The 14447-nt window shown below is 38.3% G+C and overlaps 1 pseudogene; it reads right to left on the bottom strand.

The window, feature by feature from the left end:
• Positions 1-1433: 1433 nt before the first annotated feature.
• LOC113199213 (ferritin heavy chain pseudogene) lies at positions 1434-1985 on the bottom strand (annotated as a pseudogene).
• Positions 1986-14447: the final 12462 nt, after the last annotated feature.

Raw genomic sequence — 14447 nt, 5'->3', positions numbered from 1 at the left:
CCTTCCTGCCTGCATGATGTGCTGTGTGTGGATTGAGCACTTTGGAGGAATGAGAGGTTCCGTGACCTTCCTTGTGATAACAAATATCACTGAAGGCAGGTGTTGAGACAAAAAAGGAAAGCTAAGGAGCTGAATGATCCACAAACTGTATTATTAGACTTAACGGAGTCAGAATTTCTAGTTTCAATATCGGAAATCAGAGCTGGACCCAACGGTTAAGGAGCTAATTTCAGTGCTTGGGCAAAATCACCTTTTCTGTTTCATTTTTTAAAAATATGTTTTTCCAAAGATAAGAGACAGTTCTAGCATCATTTTACTATCCAAAATTTTAGTCCCCCAAATTCAAGCAGTTTAAATGGTGCAACTGAAAAAGGTGTAAGAAATTTCAAGTGCAATCCAGCAACTTGGGAAGCTGAAGCAGGAGACTCAAGTTTGAGCTCAGCTTTGGCAAACTAATGAGACCCTGTCACAAAATAAAACATAAAAGGGGTTTGGGACCAAGCTGGGGCTGTAGCTCAGTGGCAGAGCACCTGCCCAGCACGTGTGAAGCACTGGGTTTGATCCTTAACACCACATAAAAAATAATAATAAACATATAAAATAAAGGCATTCTGTCCATCTACAACTACAAATTTTTTTTAAAGGGTTGGGGTTGTAGTTCAGTGGTAGAGTACCCCTGGGTTTAATCCTCAGTACCATTAAAAAAAAGTTGAAAAAATAGACTGCATACCAAGTGAAAGCCAGTATTGTAATTCTAATACTGAAATATTAGACTTTAAGGCAATTATTAGAGAAAAAGGAAGAATTTTTATGATTGTCATAATTTTGTGTTTTGAAAATTTCCAAATGCATAGAAAAGCAGAGACAAATATAATAAACCAGATGTACCCATTACTCAACAATAAATATTAATGTATGTCCAGTCTTGTTTCATAATATACCACTAATGACTCTATACTGCCAGACTATTTTGAAGTAAATCCTAGATATCATACAAAAAATGGTGCAACTGAAGAATTCAGCCCATTATTAATAGGAACAGTAATGATGATAATGATGTTCCACTATAAAGTGACAGGCATAATGAAAGGTATAGGGTTGAATAAATACCATTTGTTCATTGCCTTCATACCACAGGTTGGGATAAAGCATTTATTATGTGTCAACCCCTGAGCTAGGCAGTGAAAACCCAGAAATTATCTGAATGTGGTTTATATTCCAGTGGGGAAGCAGACATCAGTCAAGTCTCATTAAAGTAATTTTTTCGGGGGGGTTACCAAATGTCTTTATTTGAAGGAATGGTACAAATTAAAGAACATAAGTGGATGTTTTGGTACAACTTATAGAAAAGGTAAAGGTAACCCCAACATGCATGCACTACCTTGGTGACCAGGGAAGTCACTTCCATGGCCTTGGGAAAGTCAGCCTAAGGTTTAGTTCTTGTTATCACTTTCTCCCAGGGTGTGCTTGTCAAAGAGATACTCTGCCATGCCCGATTCTGGGGCTCCCATCTTGCGCAAGGTGGTGACGTGGTCACCCAATTCTTTGATGGATTTCACCTGCTCATCCAGGTAATGAGTCTCAATGAAGTCACACAAGTGGGGGTCATTTTTGTCAGTGGCCAGTTCGTGCAGTTCCAGAAGTGACTGGTTCACATTTTTCTCCAAATGCAAAGCACACTCCATGGCATTGAGCCCACTCTCCCAGTCGTCGCGGTCTGGTTTCTTGATATCCTGAAGGAAGATTCGGCCACCTCGTTGGTTCTGCAGCTTCATCAGTTTCTCGGCATGTTCCCTCTCCTCCTGAGACTGGTGCAGAAAATATCTGGCGAAGTTCTTCAAAGCCACATCATCGCGGTCAAAGTAGTAAGACATGGACAGGTAGACGTAGGAGGCATAGAGCTCCAGGTTGATCTGGCGGTTGATGGCAGCCTCCGAGTCCTGGTGGTAGTTCTGGCACACCTGCGAGGGGGACGTGGTGGTCATGACGGGAGGCTGCGGACAGGCACGGCGCTGGAGCCGGGGCCGAGGCCGGGGGCGGTCTGAGGGCGCTGTGAAGTGGCGGCGAAGGGATGCTGGCTCTGAGCAGCCGGTCGGGGTGGAGGTCGAGCTCTGGGTTCCCTCCAAGCACTGTTGAAGCGGGAAACCACCGCGAGGACTCTCGCGAAGAACGTCTCTCAGGTAACTTTCAAAACAGCAAGTGGAAACATATGTAGTCTTTTCAACAAAGGATCTGGTACAACTGGATTGCTATGTGCAAAACATGCATCTAGACACAGACTTTACATGCTTCATAAAAATAGATTCGAAATGGGTCATAAACCTACATGTAAAATGTCCTAGAAGATAGCATAGGTGAAAACCTAGATGAGCTTGGACTTGATGATGACTCATTAGATAAGACACTAAAGGCATGATCCATGCAAGAAAGAATTAATAAGCTGTACACTTCATTAAATCAAAGATTTCTGCTCTGCAAAATACAGTGTCAAGAGAATGAGAAGACAAGACACAGACCAGGGGGAATATATTTTTAAAAGACTAATCTGACAAAGAACTGTTATTCAAAATATACAAAATGCACACAAAACACTCTTAAAACTCAACAATAAGAAAATAAACAACCTGATTTAAAAATGGGTGAAATACCATAATAGACACCTCACCAAAATAGTATACAGATAGCCAATAATCATATAAAAATATGCTTAAAATCTTAGGTTATCAAGGAAATATAAATTAAAATAATAAGGTGCTATTTTACATCTATGAGAATGGCCAAATTCTGGAACACTGACAATACCAAATGCTGATGAGGATGTGAAGCAACAGAAACTCTCCTCATTCTCTACTGGTGAGAATGCAAATGGTTTAGACATGTTGAAAGACAATTTGTCTCTTTCTTACAAAACTAAACATACTCTTAGCATAAGCTCTGGCAATTGTATTACTTGGTATTTACCCTACAGGAATTGAAAATTTATGTCTACACAAAAACCTAACCATAGATGTTTATAGCATCTTTATCCACAATTGCCTATACTTAGAAGTAACCAAGATGTCCTTCTATAGGTGAATGGAAAAATAAACTTTTGAACATCCAGAAAAAGGAAGCATTATTCAGTGCTTAAAGGAAGTGATGAAATAATAAAAAGACATGGAGAAAACATAAATGCATATTATTGAGAGAAGTTATTCTGAAAAGGCTACACAATGTATAATTCCAACTATATGACATTCTGGAAAAGGCAAAACTGTGAAAACAGTTTAAAAAATAAATGATTTTTTAGGGGTTGGATAGTGGGAGAGATGAATAGGACCAAGCACCAGAGCACCAAGGACTTTTAGGGAAGTAAAACTACTTTGTATGATACTAAAATGGTGAATATGTGCTATTATAAATTTGTCTAAGACCATAGAATGTACAACACCAAGAATGAATCCTAATGTAAACTACAGACTCTGGGCTATTATGACATGTCAGTATAGATCCACCAAATAATAAAACATGTATCATTCTGGTGGGGGATATTGAAAATGGGTACGAGACTATGCGTATGCATCTATGCTTTCTTCTTCATTGTGCTATGAATCTAAAACTTCTCTAAAAAATATAAAGTCTTTTTAAAAAACCAAGTACCCTGGGATTTAGGAAGGACACATATCTCTGAGGTGAACTTCAGACAGAATGGTGTGTCAGGAATGACACTCGTGAGAAGGAATAAAAAGAATCAGCAAGAGAAGGAGTGTGTGTGTGTGTGTGTGTGTGTGTGTGTGTGTGTGTGTAAGCAAGCTAGAGCCATGTTTGCAGAGGCCTGAGACAAGGAACTTGGAGAAGAGCAGAGAGAAGGGTGGTGTGGCTGGAATGAGGTGAAGAGAGGGGGCTGGGGATGTGGCTCAAGCGGTAGCGCGCTCGCCTGGCAAGCGTGTGGCCAGGGTTCGATCCTCAGCACCACATACAATCAAAGATGTTGTGTCTGCCAATAATTAAAAAATTTTCTCTGTCACTCTCTCTTTAAAAAAAAGAGAGGGTAGACAAAGGCAAGGAGGTAAATAAGATCTGTTTAGGGCAGAATAAGAGCTTTGAATCTGAGCCTAATAGTAATGCCAGAGGGACACAGCTGTATTATCAGCATTTCCATCACATGGGAAGGCAAAGCAGGTGAGATTTTGGAGATTGTGATGTCTCCATGACTCTTTCCTCATTTAACCCTGCCTCTGATGTCTAAAATTCCACCACAAGATGTAATCCTTTTACTCTTCCTACATTTCCCTGTTGATAGGTTGAAAATTCTCCAGAACTCCTGGGGAGGGCTTCCAACACTGCAGCACTCTAGCAATAACTAAGGGATTTGAGAGCAGGCCCTAGGGCATGGAGAAAGTAGAAAGGCTGTGGGTATAACAACCTGGGTCTGGAGGGGAAGCTAGAACAGCAAGGGAGGGGGCAGGGCTTTGGGTCTATTGTGTTCCCCAGGGTGATTCTTCACTGACAACTGCACTAATTGTGGATTACATTGCTGATACATTATCCATACTGCTCAATTGATAATGTTTTGGCAGCTAAATATTTTATGACTGAAGACTCCCAAGGCGAAGGCAACCAGTTAGGAAATAGGATGGAGAATCCCCTGGAAGCACACACCATGTCCTTCTTTGTGGGCACTACTGTTATGTGCGTCATGTGTCTCTGCTTGGCCTCTGCTCCCAGCATAGAGTGAAACCTCAAGATCAGTCCCCCATCTCATTCTAGCTGTAACTTACCTCTTCCCAGTGGTCTGTTGTTCAAGTCTTTCTTTCTTCTTGCGTTTCAAAGCCAAAGGTCTGCCCTAAAACATTGGCCACAAAGTCTTAAGTAATTTATTTGAAATAAACCTTTTTTTGTAAACCCCCCAATTCATATGAATGTATTAGTGTTTAAAAGCTAATAATGGCACAAGTCATTTATTTATTCTAACACAGTATTGATTTAAATGCCCACTGTTTCTACTAAAACCTAAATAGGCACCTATCCTATGATCCACCTGTTTAATGTTTAACTCTTGGGTATTTACCAAAGATAACTCAGTACAAATGTTCATAAAAGCACATGTATGTGAATATTGATAGCATCTTTATTGCCCCAAACTGGAAACAAAGTGACTTTGAACACATAAATTGTAGTATATCCATACAACAGAGTACACTCAGCAATTGAAAGGAACAAACTCTGATACATGCAATATCATGGATGAATCTCAAAGACATTATGTTGAGCAAAATAAACCCAATATTTAATATTCCTATGATGTGACTGTATGTATATAAAGTTCAAAAGCAAATGAAACAAATCTGCACTGTTAAAAGTCAGAGTGTTGATTACCTATAAGAGAAGAGGTTATTGACTGGGAAAGAAATAAACAAAATAGGTATTTGAATATAAGAAAGGCTTTGGGGTGATGAAATTTTTCTAAATCTTGATCTGGGTAATTTACAGGAGTATATATGTAGGTGAAATTCATTAAGCTTTACATTAAAAACTGTACTCTTGACTACAGATTTATGCCTCATTAAAAAAAAAATCTGCCACCAGGGCACTGTGCAGCTGACTGAGTCCTGCTGTTCCAGTTTACCATTGCTGAAAAGAGTTGAGGGAAGATGAAGTTCTAGAGAAGACTTGTTTTGAGGTTCTTAAGGGAAATGGGCAGTCCCTAGGCCAGAGGGTTAAAAGAAAAAGTTGTTCAGGTAGAAAGAAGATGCCTCTGATGATCACTGCTGAGGGGTTGCAAGAAACGTGGTTGCAGTGTGGAATCAAACAGCCCTAGGAGGACCTCTAAGTAGGAAAGAACTTCACTTTATCATGATCAGTGGCTCCGCATAGCCACAGATGGGGGCGGGGTAGTGTTACCTAGAGAACTGAGACACATGAGTTCTTACCAGAGTACACATGAAGGGGAGGAAAAAGAGATATGCTGTGAATAAAAACAGCTCTTTTCTATTTTTTGAATGTATACAGATATCATTTCATTTATATATCAGAACTGTGTGACATAGCATCTATTACCCCCACTTTACAAACAGGAAACAGACTGAGTTCACATGATAGGATGAAGGTCTCACAACTGGTCCATTCAGTATTCAAACCCAGGGTGGTCAAACCAGAACCTGTACCCCAACCACTACACTCTCTGCTGGATGATCAATAAGTGTGCAACCAGTTTGATACACCCATGGGAGACCCAATTTGACAGACACTTCTATACTTGTTCTCCTAAGAGGGGGGTCCAATAGAAGAACTAAAACAGACCATGGACAGAGAAGGCACCAATCGATAATAGTGAGGAGCACATGGACAGGGGAAGAGATTAGGAAAGGAGGAAATTCCAGAGACCTTCTCTTCAGAGAATTCTATCTCTATATCTCCTTTTTTCAGTAAACCTACTTCTTGCTTGCTGTCTCTGTGTCCTGTTCTTTCAGTTCTTTGCTGAATGGAGACAATGAACCCATCACCCCTAGATGGTAACATTACCACTCAGTTAATCCCTATCAGGGGATTAATTCAGTGATTGGGTTAAGGCTGTCATAACCCCATGGTTTCACCTCTGATGTTCCTGCATGAGCTTTTCAGGGACATTTCACATCCAAACCATAATAATTCCTATCTATAGTCTGTTGCTGTGTCAAAGTCCTTCTTAATATCACCTCAATTCAATTCTATTATGATTCTGTATCATTTCAGTTATCAAAATACCAGTTATTAAAACTCAGTCCCATTCATTTTCAAGCTCCAATTTCAAGGCTGGTAATGTCATGTGGTGGTTGAGTGGTAATCTGGCATGAGTGAGGCCCTGAGTTTGATCCCCAGCACCACAAAAGAAAAATTAATAATAAAAAAACCCTCCAGTTTCATATTTGATCCAAATTCTTTTTCCTTTCCCAGGTTCAGGCTAAACCAGTGGTTCTGTGGATTTGGAATGTGGCAGATGTAGTGGTCTGCTTCTTTTGCAATGCACCCCCACCCCGCCCTGCCCTCTACCTTATGCTTCTTCTGAGGACCAAAGTCATCTCCCTAAGTAATAGCCTGCACTGAGGTTTGGTTTCTGATGGCTGTTGTCATCAATCCCCTGATCTATTGTGTGGGACCTACATAACAAACTACCCCACACTTAATGGCATGCTCACGGATTTTATAGGCCAACAATTTGAGACAGGCACGAAGGGATGGATTTTCTCTGCCTCAGCTAGGAAGACTAAGAGACAGAGGGTGATCTGAGCCTGCCACTCTCATGCTAGATGCTTGTACTGGGAGGTTGTGAACACTGTAACTGTCAGCTGAAGCATCTACATCATCTTCTTCATTGGCTTGCGCTTCCTTATGGCATGGTAGCCTCAGAAAAGCTGGACTTCTTACGTGGCAGGTTAGACTTCCAAATGTGTATCACATTCTGTCCAAAATTACAAGTCTTCTCTGACTAGAAAGTGAAGTTGAGCCAGAGAAGAAATGAGGTTCAAGCAAGCCTATGAGGGTTCTGAAAAGAGAGGAGAACTTTATATCTAACTTGTGATTGAGACAGGCATTGGGAGATAAAGAATGAGTTTGGGAGAAAATGGAAGAAGGGTTGAGAACTGGGTTTGTCCAATATGGTAGTAGTGGCCATGAATGGTTATTTAAAATTTAAAGGCTTAAAATAAAACAAAATTAAAATTTCAGTTCCTTAGTTACACTAGCCACATTTCAAATATTAAATAGCCACATGAGACTAGTGACTATTGTACTGAATGACATAGATTGTAGAACAGTTACATCATCACAAGAAATTTTACTGAACAGTATCAATTACAGAACAGTTACTTATAGCAGGCAGCTTTTTTCATTAAGCAGCCTTAGCATAATGGGTGAGATGGGTGGTGGGCTTCTCCAGGAAATGAGCCATATGGGGCCAAGAGTGGATGTGATTTTCCAGAACAATCCAGAGTCATTGGAGCCAAGTTCTGCTACACTCATGTTCAAAACTTTTTTGTTGAATAAAGAAATGAATGATCTGGGTAGTATCTCTCTCTCTCTCTCTCTCTCTCTCTCTCTCTCTCTCTCTGTGTTTGTGTGTGTGTGTGTGTGTGTGTGTGTGTGTGTGGCAGAAAGCATCTACAAAATGGGCTAAGTTTTCTCATTAACTAAATGAAAGAAATTCTAACAGGAGCTTTTAAGAGGAGCTACAGAAATGTTTTGAGCAGTGTTAGCTATATCAGAATGAGCACTACTTTGGAAGGGGCCACATTCTACTAGCTGGTTGTATATGCTCAAAGTTAAGACCCCTAGCCACTCTGGGTTTCCATTCCCCAGTTACAAAATGAAGAATAATGACCAAAGACCATGCTAGCTATTTCTGTGTATCTTATGATTTGAATCTATTTTTGTTAAAAGAGTTTCCTTGTCATACCTCAAAACTGCTGTGAAAGCTGAAAAGAATCATATCAGCTGGTTATCAGCCATCTTGTAAATAGCAAATAGATTCCATACCAGGAGCCAGTTTGTATTAATTGGTAGTACTTTCTTAGAAAACTCTGTCAAGAGTTTCAAGGCCATGTCCAAGCTGAGTGGAAAGTAGGCTTGGTTGATTAGTAATGCCTGCCTTGGGGAATCAAGCATGGAACACATGGACATCTGCCTTCTCAGGTTTAAGTTCTGTCTAGCCTTTACTCCCTTGCCTAGGTCTACTGTATGTACTAGAGAGACTAAATGTTTGCCTTTCTAGCTTTTGTTGCAGCTGGGGGGCAGGGGGTGGTGGTGGTGGTGGTAGTTCCGTATCATAGATGGGAGTTTGCAGCTATGGCAGCCATCTTGTGACCAGGAAGAAGTTTCAGAGAATCAGAGATTCAGTCTCTGAATTCATGGAACCTCTACACCACTGCCAGCAGCTGCCTATCTTCAGACATCATGTTAGGTAAGAAAAATAACTCCCTAATTATTTTAGCCCTCAGAGCTTGGCATTTCTGTGAATTTCAGCAGAATGGTTTCTTAACTTTCCAACTCCCTCTCCCCCAGTTCTTCTCACCTCTGATAACCCTTCCTTCCCCCTTAGTGTTCAACATTTCTCAACCTGAAATCTGCAGGGTGAGCCCTGCTCTATAATCATAAGCCCATGATGACAGATGGAATCAATGGCATTGCCCATAGACAGAGAACAAAAACTGTGTCTGTGAGACCCCTCCCCCCAACTTTTCCTTATATTCCATCAAAGTAGATCCAGATCCCTTCTTTTTTAGTTTTTTTTTCTTTTGTGGTACTGGGTACTGGCCTTGCATATACTAGGCAAGCTTTCTGTTACTGAGCAATATCCCCAGATCCCAGACCTTTCCTCCTCAGCGAGAAAGCACCAGTGTCATGGTCTCCTCCTTACTCAGGTTCTCAGAGGTAGCAAGCCACATGCAAATACACATGCCTTATAAATAGCTGCCTCATAAATACACAGCAGCCAAGGAAAGCCCTTTCCAATCATGCTTTCTGTGGACTTTGAAATTCAAGTTCTATTAGGACTCCAACCATCCTAGCCATACAATAACATTTCTATAGCAACCTCCTCAGGTTTGTGCAAGTCAAGCACTCAGGCACCTTGATTCCACCCCAGGCGTGGGTGGAATGCTTATCTCCTGACCTTTAAACACCCATCAGCTGTGTCCATGTCTAAATTTGCCCATTTGTTCCCAGCCAAGAGGGACAACAGAGCTTAAAGTCACAGAAGAACAATCATAATGCATTAACAACTTTTTCTGGAAACTAAATTAATTTAGGTGATCATAAATTGACATGGTGGTTAAAAGTCCATGGATTTTGAGTGAGAGATTTCCCATCCTAGTGGAAGCATCTATGAAATTTTGTCTCAGAAATTGATCCATAGTCTCTTCTCTACTCATGTGGGCCTTGGTTTATACTTAGCTACAGTCTGGCTTTCAGACCTTTGTGTGCTAGATTTCTAGTATCTGAATTCCCTTGAAGTTATGGTTTAATTGATCTTCCATTCCACTTGGCTGTCAATAACAGCATGCTCTTTTACGGGTGTGTACTTGCTTCTGTGCTCTTTCGCATGATGCAGCTCTGATAATTTATATTTTCATATGATTGTCTATTTGTTTGCTTGTTTGTTTCAATGCTAACATTTCCCTGGAGTTGCCCTTTTCCCTATAATCCATTACTGAGGATAAAAACCACATGCAATGAACCACATATGTATTCGGTAAATGTTCAATAATAGGCTAATAAATGTTAGTGTCAGAGATGGGTAAATATTTTCTGAATGCAACCTATACTCTCAAGTTAAATTAACTTGAACATAAGGTAATAAGTTTTCTTTTAGCATGGGTTAGCTAAATCTATCTTGAAAAACAGAAACCAAACTAGAAATTCATTTGCATTCTAATAGGTCCACCTTAGATGTCTTTTACCTCCTTCCTTGCCATCAACTGTGTTTTTCACCAACATGGAATCTGGAGCATCCTGAGCATCTGTAAGAAGAGGAGGAAATTACTTAATAACATTATGAACAACTATATGATTAGTAGAATCACTCCACTGGAGTCTTCAAATGGATGCTTACAACATGCTAAATATATTGGATGAAAACTTTTAAAGATTTAAAACATAGTTACACAATTGACTCTGGGTTCACATTCTGAAGAGGCACATCTTCAAAGACAAGGGGAATTTCTTTCTGATTTGGAAACCTCCTGCTTCTGGCTCTGAAACCATTTTAGAAGCAGGATGACTCTGCAAGTTGGAACCAAACAAAAGGGATGAGAAACCTTCTGCTGTGAGCAAGTATTTCCTTTTAAGCTATGAAGAAAGACAGTTTCAGCACTTACACAAGTTTGTGATATTTTCCTTCCCAGATTAGGTTATTTTTTTTCTCTTAACAAGTTGAATAATGCCCCAGAGCTAACAATTACTTAACTTTCTTTAATTTGAAGAATACATCAATGCCATGGATATTGTCAAAGTTATCAGACTTTGGTTTTGAGAATGTCATTTAATGTTTTTGTTAATGCATGTGTGTAAGAATATTCATGATGATAATTTGAATCTAATAATATTTTTATTGTCATTACAAGAACTGATCAGTATAAAACAAGAAATAAATGTGTCTTCACATTGTTGCAAAAGCACACCAAATGGCTTGAGTTGCTCTTTATTTATTTATTTTAAATTTTGAAACAGTCTCATTAAGTTGCTGAAGTTGGCCTTAAACTTGAGATTGTTTTGCCTTAGCCTCCAGAGTTGCTGAGATTACAGACATGTACCACCACACTTGGCCTGCTCTTCTTAACACGATACATATTTTTAAACATACATATATTTGTAAGTCTGTAAAAATTTAGGAATATGACTTGATGTGATAACAACAATAAAAAAACATTTATTTTATCATGAGCAGGTTTTCTGAACCAGATTATAAGTAGTGACATTTTTCAGGCTGCAGTAAAGCTATTGCCATGGAATTTCCAGAGAACATTTCACTTCACTGTTATTTATAGCTCAGCTCAGCCTCTTTCTATTATTTATACTTAAATATAGAAAAAATCTTTTCCTGTTCCTCTTTTTTTGGATTTTTTTTTCGACTCCCACACAAATCTATGAGTCATAAATGAGACTAGGAAAATGAATGGTTCCCATCATACAAGAACACTTTTTGGCTACCCATGTGAATTTAGGTATTACCAAGGCAGGTTCAAATTGCAAATAAAACAATGTCTATTTGAATTCCATTCAGAAAAATTAAAAATTATGAAGTTGGCACATCATCCTTATGTTCAGATTTAACAAAATATTTTTTATATATGAACACAACACTTTCTGAACTTTCACATAGATACTGTAAAAATATGTGTAACTAATGGAGTGGGAAAATGGGAACTCTGCTTCTAATCTTAGCTCTCCACTTCTTGATTAGGTGGTCTAGTTATCACCATCGGTAAGATAGACATAATATCTGTCTTACCTCCCCTATCAAGGATGTAAAAAGAGTCTAATGCAATAAAAGATATAAAAGTGTTTTGTGAACTTTAAAGTGTCATCATAATTTTTAGATATGTTTATTACTGTTTCTTCAGTTAAAATAATTGCAGAGGCAGAAGAAAGACTAGGCAGTGGAATGAATTGACAGGCAGGTTATGAATTTGTCTGCTGCTGCAAACATATTTTAGTGCTAAACTTAGTCCCCAAGGATCTGATAATGAAATTAAGTCCTGTAATACAAAAAGACATAATTGATCACCATAAGTCAAGTCTAATTCAATCTGAATGATCCAATGATGAGTAAGGAAGAAATGTTTAGTACACAGAGACCTATTTTTATTTTTGAAGTTGAACTCAAGTTTGTTTACATCCAAGAGTGAGCTATTTCTGCAAAATTTCATCTCAATGATTCCACATATGATTTACATACAAACCTTACAAATATTACTCATCTGTTTCATAATAATTTCTCTGTTTCAGGTATGGATAAATTAAAGTCTCAAAATAGCTTTCTAATTAAACTTTATTAAAATTTGGTCAGAGTTGTTATCACATGCTATTATTATAGTTATACAAACATTGTTAGAGTATTTGAATTGCTTTTAAAAAAAAACTTTTGATAAAGCTAGGCTTACCAAGTGTAGAGTTAGAGGTGTAAAACATGAAACAATTTTTTATGGATAATAATATATATGGCAAACCTTCCAACGATATTAAAGAATGTATAATGAAAAGTTAATCTCTTTACCAGGGCAAATCCCCAAATCTCCTAATTCACTTCCCTCTCAAGTAAATACTCTTAATTAATCTTGTATATTTATGCTTAGATACATAAACATATATGTTTATATGTTATATGCATACATATACATATATATTTAAGAACAAATTACAAAAGGTAGAATAATATGTTTGTTTTCTACATTTTCCCTTTTCTTTTACTTAGTTATCCTGAAGGTTAATTTTACACAAACTTCTACAAATTTAGTTCTGTTTTACTTATTTATTTATGTATTTATGTATGTATGTATTTATTTATTTTTGTGGCACTGAGGATTGAACCCATGGGTGCTCTACCACTGAGTTACATCCCAGCTACCCTCTCTACCCCAACTTTTGAGTACTGGGGATTGAACTCAGGGACACTCAAACACTGAACCACATCCTCAGCCCTATTTTATATATTATTTAGAGACAGGTTCTCACTGAGTTACTTAGTGCCTTGCCTTTGCTGAGACTGGCTTTGAACTCATTATCCTCTTGCCTCAGCCTGGGGTGGATTATAGGTGTGCACCACTCTGCCTGGCCCCAGTCCTTTTTATTTTGATACAGCATCTCACTAAAGTTTCCTAGGCTGGACTCAAATTTGTGTTTCTTCTGCCTCAGTCTCCTGAGTAAGTAAAATTACAGGCATGTGCCGAAGCGCCTGGCTTATTCCATATATTTTTTTAAAATTTATTTAGCACTCATAGTTTCAGAGTTCTCAATCTCTTCTATTTATTTATTTTATCATTTTAAATATTATTATTAGTTGTAGGCGGACATAATATCTTTATTTTTATTTATTTATATTTTTTACATGGTGCTGAGGATCAAACTCATTGCCTCATGCTTGTGAGGCAAGCGCTCTACCACTGAGCTACAAACCCAGACCTTGCCCCATATTTTTAATAGCTGCATAACAATTTATTGTGTATTTGAAAGTATAATAATTTATTTAACCAGTTCCATATTATTGTGAACAATATTTTGTTGTTACCAACAAGGCTAAAATCCTTTTACATATTGTATATGAAAAGTAAAGGATAAATTGATATTTTCAGATTTCTTGAAATTTAGTAAGATGAAAGGATTTACCTACTCATCTTTTTTTTTTTTTAATCTGAAAAAACTCTCTGAATCACTTTTTTAACCAAATGGGAACAACAGAACTGAATGCCATAGTTTAAATTTAACCCTATGCTGATTCTATGTGGTGTCTGACAACCCAAAAGTAAATTATTCTGTGGACAAATTCAAATAAAACTCTAGCATTTAGAGAATAGCAAACTTCTCGGAAAAAGTAAACAAGCCTATAGCAAACAGAGGGGAAATATGAGAAATGAGAGAAGATGATAGCTTGACTAAATAAAAAAAAAGTTTGAAATTTTGTTATTTGGATTTGCTTTTGGGAGTTGTCTGCAGCAAGTCTCAGGACATTACAATTTCACAAAAACAGTGCCATGTATGCCATTTTATGGGAGGCTCCCAGGGCAAGAGGATTCAGCCCTTCAAATGAGATTGGGATAAGGAGGAACTTTTTTCCCAGAGTCCTCTGCCTTGACACTGCATATCAGGACACTTTGGTGGTGCTATGGCAATATAAGCTGGTTTGGGGACAGAAGGAAAAAGGGACCCTACTGTGTTTCCACAGGGCCAAGAGCTTGCAGAGCACTATTACCACACTCAAATCAATTCTGAACTAC

This window comes from Urocitellus parryii, chromosome 2, assembly GCF_045843805.1.
Source record: "Urocitellus parryii isolate mUroPar1 chromosome 2, mUroPar1.hap1, whole genome shotgun sequence".
Lineage (NCBI taxonomy): Eukaryota > Metazoa > Chordata > Mammalia > Rodentia > Sciuridae > Urocitellus > Urocitellus parryii.
The sequence above is the reverse complement of the archived record's forward strand: the minus strand, read 5'-3'. Positions and strand labels throughout refer to the sequence as shown.